This window comes from Gymnodraco acuticeps, unplaced genomic scaffold, assembly GCF_902827175.1.
Source record: "Gymnodraco acuticeps unplaced genomic scaffold, fGymAcu1.1, whole genome shotgun sequence".
Classification (NCBI taxonomy): Eukaryota; Metazoa; Chordata; class Actinopteri; order Perciformes; family Bathydraconidae; genus Gymnodraco; species Gymnodraco acuticeps.
The window spans coordinates 141,666-152,237 of NW_022991601.1; the positions used below are offsets into that span (position 1 = coordinate 141,666).

Below are 10,572 nucleotides of genomic sequence, written 5' to 3' on the forward strand. Positions count from 1 at the left end.
AACAGTCACATTAAAACAGTTACTAAATCAGCCTACTATCACCTAAAGAATATATCTAGGATTAAAAGACTAATCTCACAGCAGGATTTGGAAAAACTTGTCCATGCTTTTATCTTCAGTAGACTCGACTACTGCAATGGTGTCTTCACAGGTCTCACTAAAAAAAATCTATTAGAAAGCTGGCAGCTGATTCAGAACACCGCTGCTCGAGTCCTCACTAACACTAAGAAAGTGAATCACATCACTCCTGTTCTGAAGTCTTTACACTGGCTTCCTGTGTGTCAAGAATAGATTTCAAAATATTGCTACTGGTTTATAAAGCACTGAATGGTTTAGGCCCAAAATACATTACTGACCTCCTGCTAAATTATGAACCATCCAGATCTCTCAGGTCTTCAGGGACTGGTCAGCTTTCTGTCCCCAGAGTCAAAACTAAACATGGAGAAGCAGCGTTCAGTTATTATGCTCCAAATATCTGGAACAAACTCCCAGAAACCTGCAGGTCTGAATACTTTTAAATCCAGGCTGAAGACTTTTCTTTATGTCGCTGCTTTTAATTGAACTATTCATATCTTAAACTGCACTGTAACTTTTATCCATGTATTTTTTCTTTAATGTTTATTTTATTAGCTTTTCTTTTAATGACTGATTTAAATGCCATCATTAAAAGAAAAAAGTACATGGATAAAAGTTACAGTGCAGTCTAAGATATGAATAGTTCAATTAAAAGCAGCGACAAAAAGAAAAGTCTTCAGCCTGGATTTAAAAGTATTCAGAGTTGCAGCGGACCTGCAGGTTTCTCCAGATATTTGGAGCATAATAACTGAACGCTGCTTCTCCATGTTTAGTTCTGACTCTGGGGACAGAAAGCTGACCAGTCCCTGAAGACCTGAGAGATCTGGATGGTTCATAATTTAGCAGGAGGTCAGAAATGTATTTTGGGCCTAAACCATTCAGTGCTTTATAAACCAGCAGCAGTATTTTGAAATCTATTCTTTGACACACAGGAAGCCAGTGTAAAGACTTCAGAACAGGAGTGATGTGATCCATTTTCTTAGTGTTAGTGAGGACTCGAGCAGCGGCGTTCTGAATCAGCTGCAGCTTCCGAATAGATTTTTTAGTGAGACCTGTGAAGACACCATTGCAGTAGTCGAGTCTACAACTTGCCTTGCCTTGTAGACCCCTTTGCCGACGTGTATCCAGGAGGACCTGGTAGTCTAGTTTTCGTGGCTTTATTTAGTTTCCCGTAGCATTGTTAGATTTCTGTTAGGGGGAGGGAAGCTCTGGGTCCTACGGCCCGTGGTGTGGCTGGCTCGGGCTCCCTCCTTTGTTTCTTTGGGCCTGTCCTCCAGACCTTGTTCGTTTGCCGGTTGGCCTGTGTCAGTAACGGCTGTACATTTAAATAAATGATCGCTGTTAAGTAGCCTACTGGACGTTGTGCGTTTTCTTTTATGTTGCGGGTCTCCCCACAAGCCACTACCACGGAGTAGGGGGGCCGTAACACCGTTATATGGAATACTTTGGCTAATTAGGAAACAATTTAGTTTGCATTTAATTGTGTTTAGCTGTGAGCAGGTCATCAGTTTTCCTTTTGTATTGCAATATTAAAAAAGCAAACCAATAACAATTTGAATAATTTATTATCTCTTTGGGTCCATTGTTTTAGAAAGGTCAGATTCTGTTGCAGTGGTGTTGGACAGTGGGGGCACAGCCACATTAACCACAGCAGTTTGGAGGACTTCATCGAGCGCCGCTGTGTGGGTACTGTTCAGCGCCAGCTGTGTGAGTACTGTTCAGCACCGCTGCCTTCGACTGCAGGTGGGCCTCAGGAGAGGTTTTTTCTAGAAGTTCAGGAACTTCCTCAGCATCATCATCTGTAATCGCAGAAGAAATGTGTTCATGTAAAATGTGCATTCCAGAGTGCCATTTAAAAAAAAGAGTTAAGACTTTTCACATTTAACCTTTTGTCGGTTCCATTTTGTCTTCGTCTTTAGTCTGCGCAGAAGCTAAAGTCAGAACGTCCAGCTGGTTTTGGGTCGATGATGAATCAGGAAGCAGTCCTTTCCTCTGATCTTTGACAGAAAAACAATTCAACATTAAGATTTAATTATGGGCCATTTGAATCTCAATTTAGAGATGGTTAAAGGCTTCAAATGAACAAAGAATAATTGAATACTGGTATTGACTTACCAACTCTGTTTATTCCACTCCTCCACTGGCTGCCATACATTGTAGATCTGCTGGTTTGATCAAGAATGGAAGAAAGCTCCTCTGTAGGTATGGGCCGGCTTTTCTGCTTGGCTGGCAAGACCATCATGGGACCCACTCTGGCCTGATGTTCCCACACTAACACAAACCAGCACAATGCATGTTAATTCAGTTACCCAGCCATCATCATGTCTAAAACCTATGCCAAAACATGTGTCAACATTGATCATTATGACGACATCTGCAGCCAATATTAAATCATACAAGTTTCTACATGCCTGTACTGGTCTTCAGTCCGCTCCTCCAGAGGGGTTGCACGCTCTTCTGGCTTCACAAACCCTCGAGGCCTAAACTTGCTCGGGTTGCTGGGAGTTTGCTCAACTTCAATTGGTCTTTTGCATTGCCCACATAAGTAGTCATGACCATCAGCGGACCTCCATCTGATAAATTCAAAAAACATTCAGCACCAATACTTTCTTTTTTGTGTGTAATTTGACATATTAGACTGGATCTCACTTGCCTTCCATTCACAAAAGTGCACGCCTTGGTTGTTGCATCTGTGCTATTTATTGGCACAGCATTCAGGTGACATGTGATGTAGAGCTATGAGAAAAGCAGGTGTTGGGAAACATGCACACACAATCATGTTTAAGGCAATTTAATAGAGCCTCACCTCCCCTCTGTCCTCATTATAAAATCTGAAGGCATCAATGGACATGTGGAGCTTGTCATCCTGTGTCCTGGCTAAGAATTGAGACCTTGAGCCTGGAAGCTGAGAGTCAACAAAGCACCTATGATGAGGACAAACAAAAAGAGCAACACTAAATTATTACTCATTGACTACTATAACCAGAGTCTACATTACCCACAATGCAACTCCACCACTAACATTTCTAGTCATATAGGCAAGTTCTGGAAGTAGTTCTTTAGAGTCAGAACTGCACAAGTCTGACCTGTGCATTTGCCAATAGTGGCACAGAAAGGAACTAGAATACAAAAGATTAAAAGCAAACCGCAGCTAGCCTTAGCTAATGGCTAACTTGAAGACGACACTAACGGCCCCTACACACGGCGGCGTGCGTTACCACTTGGCGGTGGGCGTGTCTGAAGCTTGGGGATTTTTTACGAACAACGCGACCAACAACCAATCACATGAATGTCCCGCCCCGGACATACAAAGCAAAGCATTCATGCTACATCCATGCTGGCTAAATATACTGTCTATGCTTGCTAGCTGTCCATTCAAACGAAGTACACTGGATATAAACTCCCCAAACAGGCGAAAACCTACCAGTTTCACCCACTGTCTCTGCCACCTCCCCCCCATGCCTGGCTCCTCCGGTTTGTATCCCTGTATGTAAAGAGGGACTGGTCATATAGTACCGGGTGATTCCCTAACGCCACGATAATTTCCTCCTCCTCCATTTTTGACATGGGAAATAACTGCGGTCTGGCTCTCCCAACATACACGCGGTTGATTGGCTAGAGCGCTTGTAATGTCAGATTTGCATACGCGGGATTTGATTGGCTGACGCCTCCGTCGAGGCGGCAAAAGTAGAACATTGCTCTACTTTTGCAGCGAGCACCGCGAGAGAAGCTACGCTTTGCTCCCACAATGCACTTCGGCGAATCGTGACGTCACCCCATTCAAAGTGAATGGGCAGAAGCGTTGAAGCGGCAACGCACGCCGCCGTGTGTAGGGGCCGTAAAGGACTGATCTTTTATTAACCTGTCACTCGAGTCAGCATTGCTCGCGTCTGAATTAAACCACTTGAAGAGCCTTACACATTAAACAGCTCCCTCTAGGGTCAGAAAAAGACTTTACTTTTTGCCATTTAGCAATTTGCAGCCTTACCCATTTTCAATGAAGGCATGCCTGGGGCTGGAGTGCATGTCAGGGCTCAGTGTAGCCACGCAGCTGCTCACAAACACTCGGAGCCCAATGTGATGCCCAATTCTGACCGAGGCCTCGATGCTGATGGGCTCACCGATATGAAACACATTAGAGCCTCTTTTGTGCTGCCAGTCACCTGCACACGGACAGAAGAAAGTACTAAGTGCAAATAGAGACATGACAACGCATAACATGAGAAATTATCAAAACCCACTTGTCATGATTCTCAAGTTAAACTGCAACATTTCCACTGTAGCCTGGGTCGACATGAAGGGGATCCAGGTAGGCATGAGTGAAGAACTGGACAAGCTGTACTTCCTAAGAAACAGAAAACATGCATTAAAAAAACAAAACAGACATCTTTCAAAGATTTTTACAATGTGAGCTTTAAAAACAAAAAGACACAGACCTTTCGTAATGACACTCGATTGGAATTACAGCCTCTTCCATTCGAACAACACCAAATGGAGAAGCCTCAGGAGAGTATATGAGGAGGTTTGTGTAGATCAGAGAGTCCTCAGTTACCTGTGGAGAGTAGACGTGTTTAAAACTAGAAGCTATAATGAATCAGATTTGAAATGAAATATATTTAAAGTTACCCAGTGTCTGGTGCCGCACTCCACAAGTCCAACACTGATACTGTACTCATTTGCTGAAGACGCTGTAGCTCTGCAGTACTGGTTGTTGGTCTCTACTCCAAGGCGTAGCTCGTCACCATCAACAGGAGCTCCAACCGCAAACATATCGGCTTTGATAACAATCTCCAAAGAGTCTGGATGGCAGGTCACTCTGACGGTATTCACCTGCTGCGGTTCCTCAGCCGGAGACTTCTGCTGCTGCTGCCCGAGTTCTGACCTGCCTGTGTTCGCAAGGCTCTGAAACGAAGCATCTTGTGTGGGCGGGAAAGCAAAAGAGGAGCTAACACAGAGTCCTACAAGGAGGATAACCTGAAAATGAAAGGCCTCCATAAGTGAAACTGATAACAGGAACCTGGTCAGCTGCTCTCTGTCTTCCTGACAAACTCACAGTAGGCCTATGGTTCAGTGTGAGCGGTGGAGCTTTTTAAACTCTAGCCGATAATTATCCTCATCAGAGCAGCACACCTGCGTCCAATCAGACACCCATCAGCTTAATTGGCTGCACACTGAACTCAAAACACGAGGCCGATTGAGAGAGAGGTGAAGGGCGTTTTCACATGTTTAAAATGTGCATATATTTGCTTCATTGCTTGTTACTTTGGATTTTAAATAAAATGTTAGTGTTGCAGTTCCTGAAAACCATGCAGGAAGCATTTTGACATCCCCCTGGATCCTTCATTTGTACACTATCACATTATTATTGTGGTCTATGGTGTCATTTTATTATGTTTTTAAACTTATCATTCATGTTTTGTTGATCTGTACAGACTAAATCAGATACAACTTGTGATTTTGAGCTACATAAATACAATTTGATCTATATGTTTGAAACACAAGACATATACAAATCAATCCATGCAGTTCAAACAAAGAAAGTATTGAAAATGCCTCCAAATACTTAAAATCAAATGACTTCAAGTTCAAAACTATATTCTTAATGATCCCTTTCAGATGTTCACTCTGTACTGTTGCCTACATATTTTATATTATTTTAGATTCATCCATTTTGTTTTTCTGTTCATACTTTGTAGTTTGTTTCGGTCCAGAGGGCCGTTATTGGAGATGTTAGAGTTGAAAGGGGAGACAGAAGGGAGGACATGCCAGAACTGTTCGGCTGGTTCAGGATTCAAACTGGTTGAATATGGGCTGCCAGCTCTAACCACTGACATATCAGGCGAACCCATTCTTATCAAGGGTTATTGACCTAACCTCTTTCACTCTTTCCTATTATTTCCTTTATATTTGGACACATTGTATTGTCTTGTATGTGAATAGCACTTTTTTTGGTGCGCTCAAAACCAACACACTCTCACTCCTGTTACAGCCGCTGCTACCTTGTGAGTAGTGATGTTACGTATTGCGCCGAGGCTTCGGAGCGTGTGTCGAGTAATCCCCGAAGCTTTTTGTGAAGCATGTATCGAGGCTTGTATCGTTTTGGGCCAGTGACGTCATCGATGACAAACGAAGCCTCGCTGCCTGTCGATACCACGTGACTGCTTCACGAAGCCATTCAGATCGGTAGAACCGTTGAACTACAACGCTCATAATACCCATGGATGTATAATAAGAACCATATTACCCCTCCTGTACCCGGGCCCGGTGACACGATGGAATTAAAAGAGCTCAAAACCTCACCTATATAGAGGTCGGAACATGTCATAAGTATAAATAGATACAAGCATAAATAAATGTAGGAAAAAAACCATGAATGAATAAATACAGGAATAAATATGTTACAGTGTTTTCAGGGAGATTCAGCGTGTGTGCTGTGGCTCAGCTGGAAAGCAGTTGACTCACGATCGCAGGGTTCCTGGTTCAACGACTCGTCAATATGTCTTTTTTGTTGTTTATAAAAGCTACAGCTAAATGAGATAATGTAGTTAATAAATGTATTCTTTGATATGGTTTAGCCTTTCTCAGGCTACAACATGGTTACGTTTATGAATATTATTAAGGAATACAAATCCCTATTTGTAATGTTTACCAGCCTCCTTAGGCTTTTCAATCACAATCATTCAACTGGAATAAAAACAATATTGTTAACATGAAAATATGATTTAATGTTCGTTGTTTAGAGTTATTCTAAGGCTTTACTCATTGGGAACTCGGTATGAGATAGAGCACACTGTTGAGATGTCCAATCTGCCTGTTTTACACACTTTGACCAACAGGGGGTTTGTGTTCAAATGAAGCCCATGATGAAGCCTCATGAGATGAACCCTTTTGCGAACCAATTGGCTGGAAAGCTTCAAAGCTTCATAAGGCTTCATCTCGCCATCACTACTTGTGAGCTTAAGTCTGTTTGTGTATGTAAATGAGCTGTGCAGTTCCTCTGCTGTCATTGGCCGTCCGGACTGCTCAACATCCGTGGGGATTGGACAGACGTCGCCCAACCCCTGCTCGCTTCTGTCACGTCATCCGGGGAGGAGTATAAAGGCTGAGCACGGACAACAGTCGGGAGGCTCTGTATTTTGTGTCAGATGCCTCAACCCTATCCTTGTGATAAGCCTTCTTTCTGTGAATTCTGAGATTTAGCGTGTGTCTTTGGTATTAGCTCCACTGATTAGCAGTGTCTATAGTAGGGTTCTAGGCGAGCACACTGAGTAGCAGTGTGTCGTCGGGTTTCTGTGTTAGCGTAGGGATTTTGTGGTGTGTGTATACTGCTTAGATCCAGGTTGATTAGCACCTGTAGACCAGCATTCCTGTGTGTTCATACTGCTTAGATCCAGGTTGATTAGCACCTGTAGACCAGCATTCCTGTGTGTTCATACTGCTTAGATCCAGGTTGATTAGCACCTGTAGACCAGCGTTCCTGTGAGTGGATATTGCGTAGAGCCAGGTGATTAGCACCTGTAGACCCGCACCAGCTGTGTGTTTCCACAGTCCCGTTTTGTTTATTGCTTGTTTCCACTTGAGTAGTGAGATTTGTTTTTCTTTCTATAGCGGGGTAACTCTCTTTTGGAGACCCTTTGTGTTGTATTATAGTGACAGATTGACCCGTGTTGTGGGGCCAATCTGTGTGACCATCATTTTGCCTAGTTTCAGTGACAATAAAACCACCGGTAACAAATATACCAAATCCAATCTGGTCGTGTCGTTTCCCGTTTGTACCCTAGCCAAGTGGGAACGTAACACTCCCTAAGCGTCCAGGAGCGACGTTTGGTCAGTGTCCGTGGCGTCCAGTTGTGACGCTCCTAGGCTCCTTCAGCTTCATAAAGGGACGCAAATAGCTTTCAACTGATTGCAATGTATTCCCATCTGCGGCGGGATTTGACGCTCATGGAAGCACGGCATTCGTTTGTGTCGGCTGCCCTTAAAGGCAATGTGAGCGTCCATTCCCATTGGATAACGGAGAATTGTACACCCGGAAGTAAGTATTCCCCTTACTGTCGATTGATTTGACAGTGATATCTGCTCTACTCATCGACTAAAAAACACCAGATTATCCTTGTTAATTACACAACATTGATTGGTTTAAATTGTGTGCAATGCTTTTGTATTTTTCCCCTTCGATTCGGAGAAACAAATATGTTGTCGGAGTAAAGGATGGCAAAAGACACTACACTACCCAGAATCCCCAGCTATCGTTTGGACTACACCATGTGCTCTGTTTGACAAACCCCGTTTTTTTTCACCATTCATTCCAATGGCTGGCGTCTATGTCACGTGATCTTCAAATTTCTCCCTGCAGAAAAAGAAAAAATGGCCGAACTTCGTTTTATTCTCGGTGGAAAATGCCTATTTTAAAGTTAGTCTGGCCATTAAAATGCGTTGATGTCATTTGATGCGAGAAATATGAGTTGTTATTTCAGATTATGTGTGCAGTGGATGTACATGATCTTTAGTTTGCTAGTTATTACGAAGATTACTTCAGGAAATCGCGACGTTTTCATTGTTACCAAGGTGGTTGCTAGGGACGCTGCTATCGATATTATTTCTGTTATGTTGTGTAACTGTTTAATGGTGTTATCTTTATTGCTACCCCCTTCCCCGTCAATGTATAGTGTTGGTCCACAGCGCAAACATATTAGTTAAACAAAATCCGCATCTAAAGATAGCCTACGTTATTTTCCCCTGTGCAATTCCAGTCTCACATCTCAGAGCACATCGTCATTAACAAATACCGGAAACAGACCGAAAACATTTTAAAAAAATAAAACACTTTATTCCGGGTGTGCTTGCTTTTCTCTTTGGAGGTCATCACATAACGCCATTGTAATACACGGTTCGGCTGCATTAAATATTACATATCTGCCGTAGTTCTGTATTTATAGAGCCCTGATGAAAAGACTTCTAGACAAACACGAGGAACTGAAAACGTGACGTGGATCATAAATATATCAGCCATTAAACAACATCTTACATTTCTTTTCACACAATACGTCTCCTTGCAGTATCAACACTAATTCGGCTGACTTTTATATTTGATCCAATTGGTAGATAGGCTGTATTTACACCATAAAGGTGCACAGCTGATATAAAGGGACACCTAGTGGTTAAAGCATGTTATTGAATTTCATTATTTGTATTATTAGATATTAATAGGATCCCTATAAAGTATATTCATTACTCGTTATTCTCTACTAATAGTTAATTAAAGACTGTATATAATGACTATTTTGCACATCCCTTTCAAGATTTCAAGATTTTCTAAGGTTTATTGACATATCATATAGGCCTACACAACTATGGTGTAGTTCTGCATTGAATAAAAAACTTGGGTCGCAGGTTCCTCAATAGTGCATTACAAGACATCTATCAATATTTGTGCATACCTCCAGCAATGTTAACTATGTTGAAGCACTTAGTTTAACTGATATTATACATAATGTATTATACTCTTATAAGATGTATGTAGATATTTCATCTCCAGCCTTGTCAGTTATTGAACAATCAATAAATAAAGAACACAGAATTGTTAAATATAAAACACAGAATTTGTGTGATTATACTAAATGATTTACAAATAAACACCACTGCATATTTACAACTGTTACACATGCTGATGTAACGCACATGTTCCAACTTGGGATCAATAAAGTATATCTTATCTTAAGCTGATCGATGGCTACTGCCGTATTTGCAAAATGTGCCTCTGAACCTTGACAAGTGCATGTTTCAGGCTTATCAATTTACTTACTTTATTCTGTTCAATGATTCCCTTCAATGCAGGAAGACATCGTATGGAAACTTTGATTCTTTGAATATGTGGCCCTTCAGCTGAAATGCTCCTCTCGAGCTCTGTTCCTAAATATCTATAGACCACCCAAATACTGTGCAAGCTTTTTTGATGACTTTACTGAACTGCTGTCTATAGTGTGTATTGACTTTGACCGTCTAGTCATTGTTGGTGATTTTAACATCCATGTTGACAACCCCCAGGACAGAGGGGCAAAACTGTTTTGTGTTCTTGATAGCTATGGACTGACTCAGCATGTGACGGAGCCCACGCACAATAAGGGGCACACTCTGACTTAATTATCTCAAAGGGTCTGAATATCTCTAAGGTTGTGGTGACTGATGTTGCACTCTCTGACCATTCCTGTGTTTTCTTTGAGAGCTCTATTTCTGTTCACAAAAATGTTCAAAAAGAGGTAACCACAAAGCGATATTTAACTGAAAACACTAGGGAAATGTTTACTCAGAATTTTTCTTCCACACTTGCCCCTGCTAACATCTCAGTAAATGAGCTAGTAGATCATTTTAATTCAAAAATTAAAAATGTTATAGATGCCATTGCTCCAACTAAGGTAAAGGAAGTGTCTGGCAAGAAAATATCTCCATGGAGAAAGGCCATGACCGTGAAAACAGAAAAAAGAGAATGTCGAAAAG

At 41.9% G+C, this 10,572-nt stretch overlaps 1 pseudogene; it reads right to left on the bottom strand.

Moving 5' to 3' along the window:
* Positions 1-1,640: 1,640 nt before the first annotated feature.
* On the bottom strand, positions 1,641-5,122 carry LOC117533945 (annotated as a pseudogene).
* Between the last annotated feature and the right edge of the window lie 5,450 nt (positions 5,123-10,572).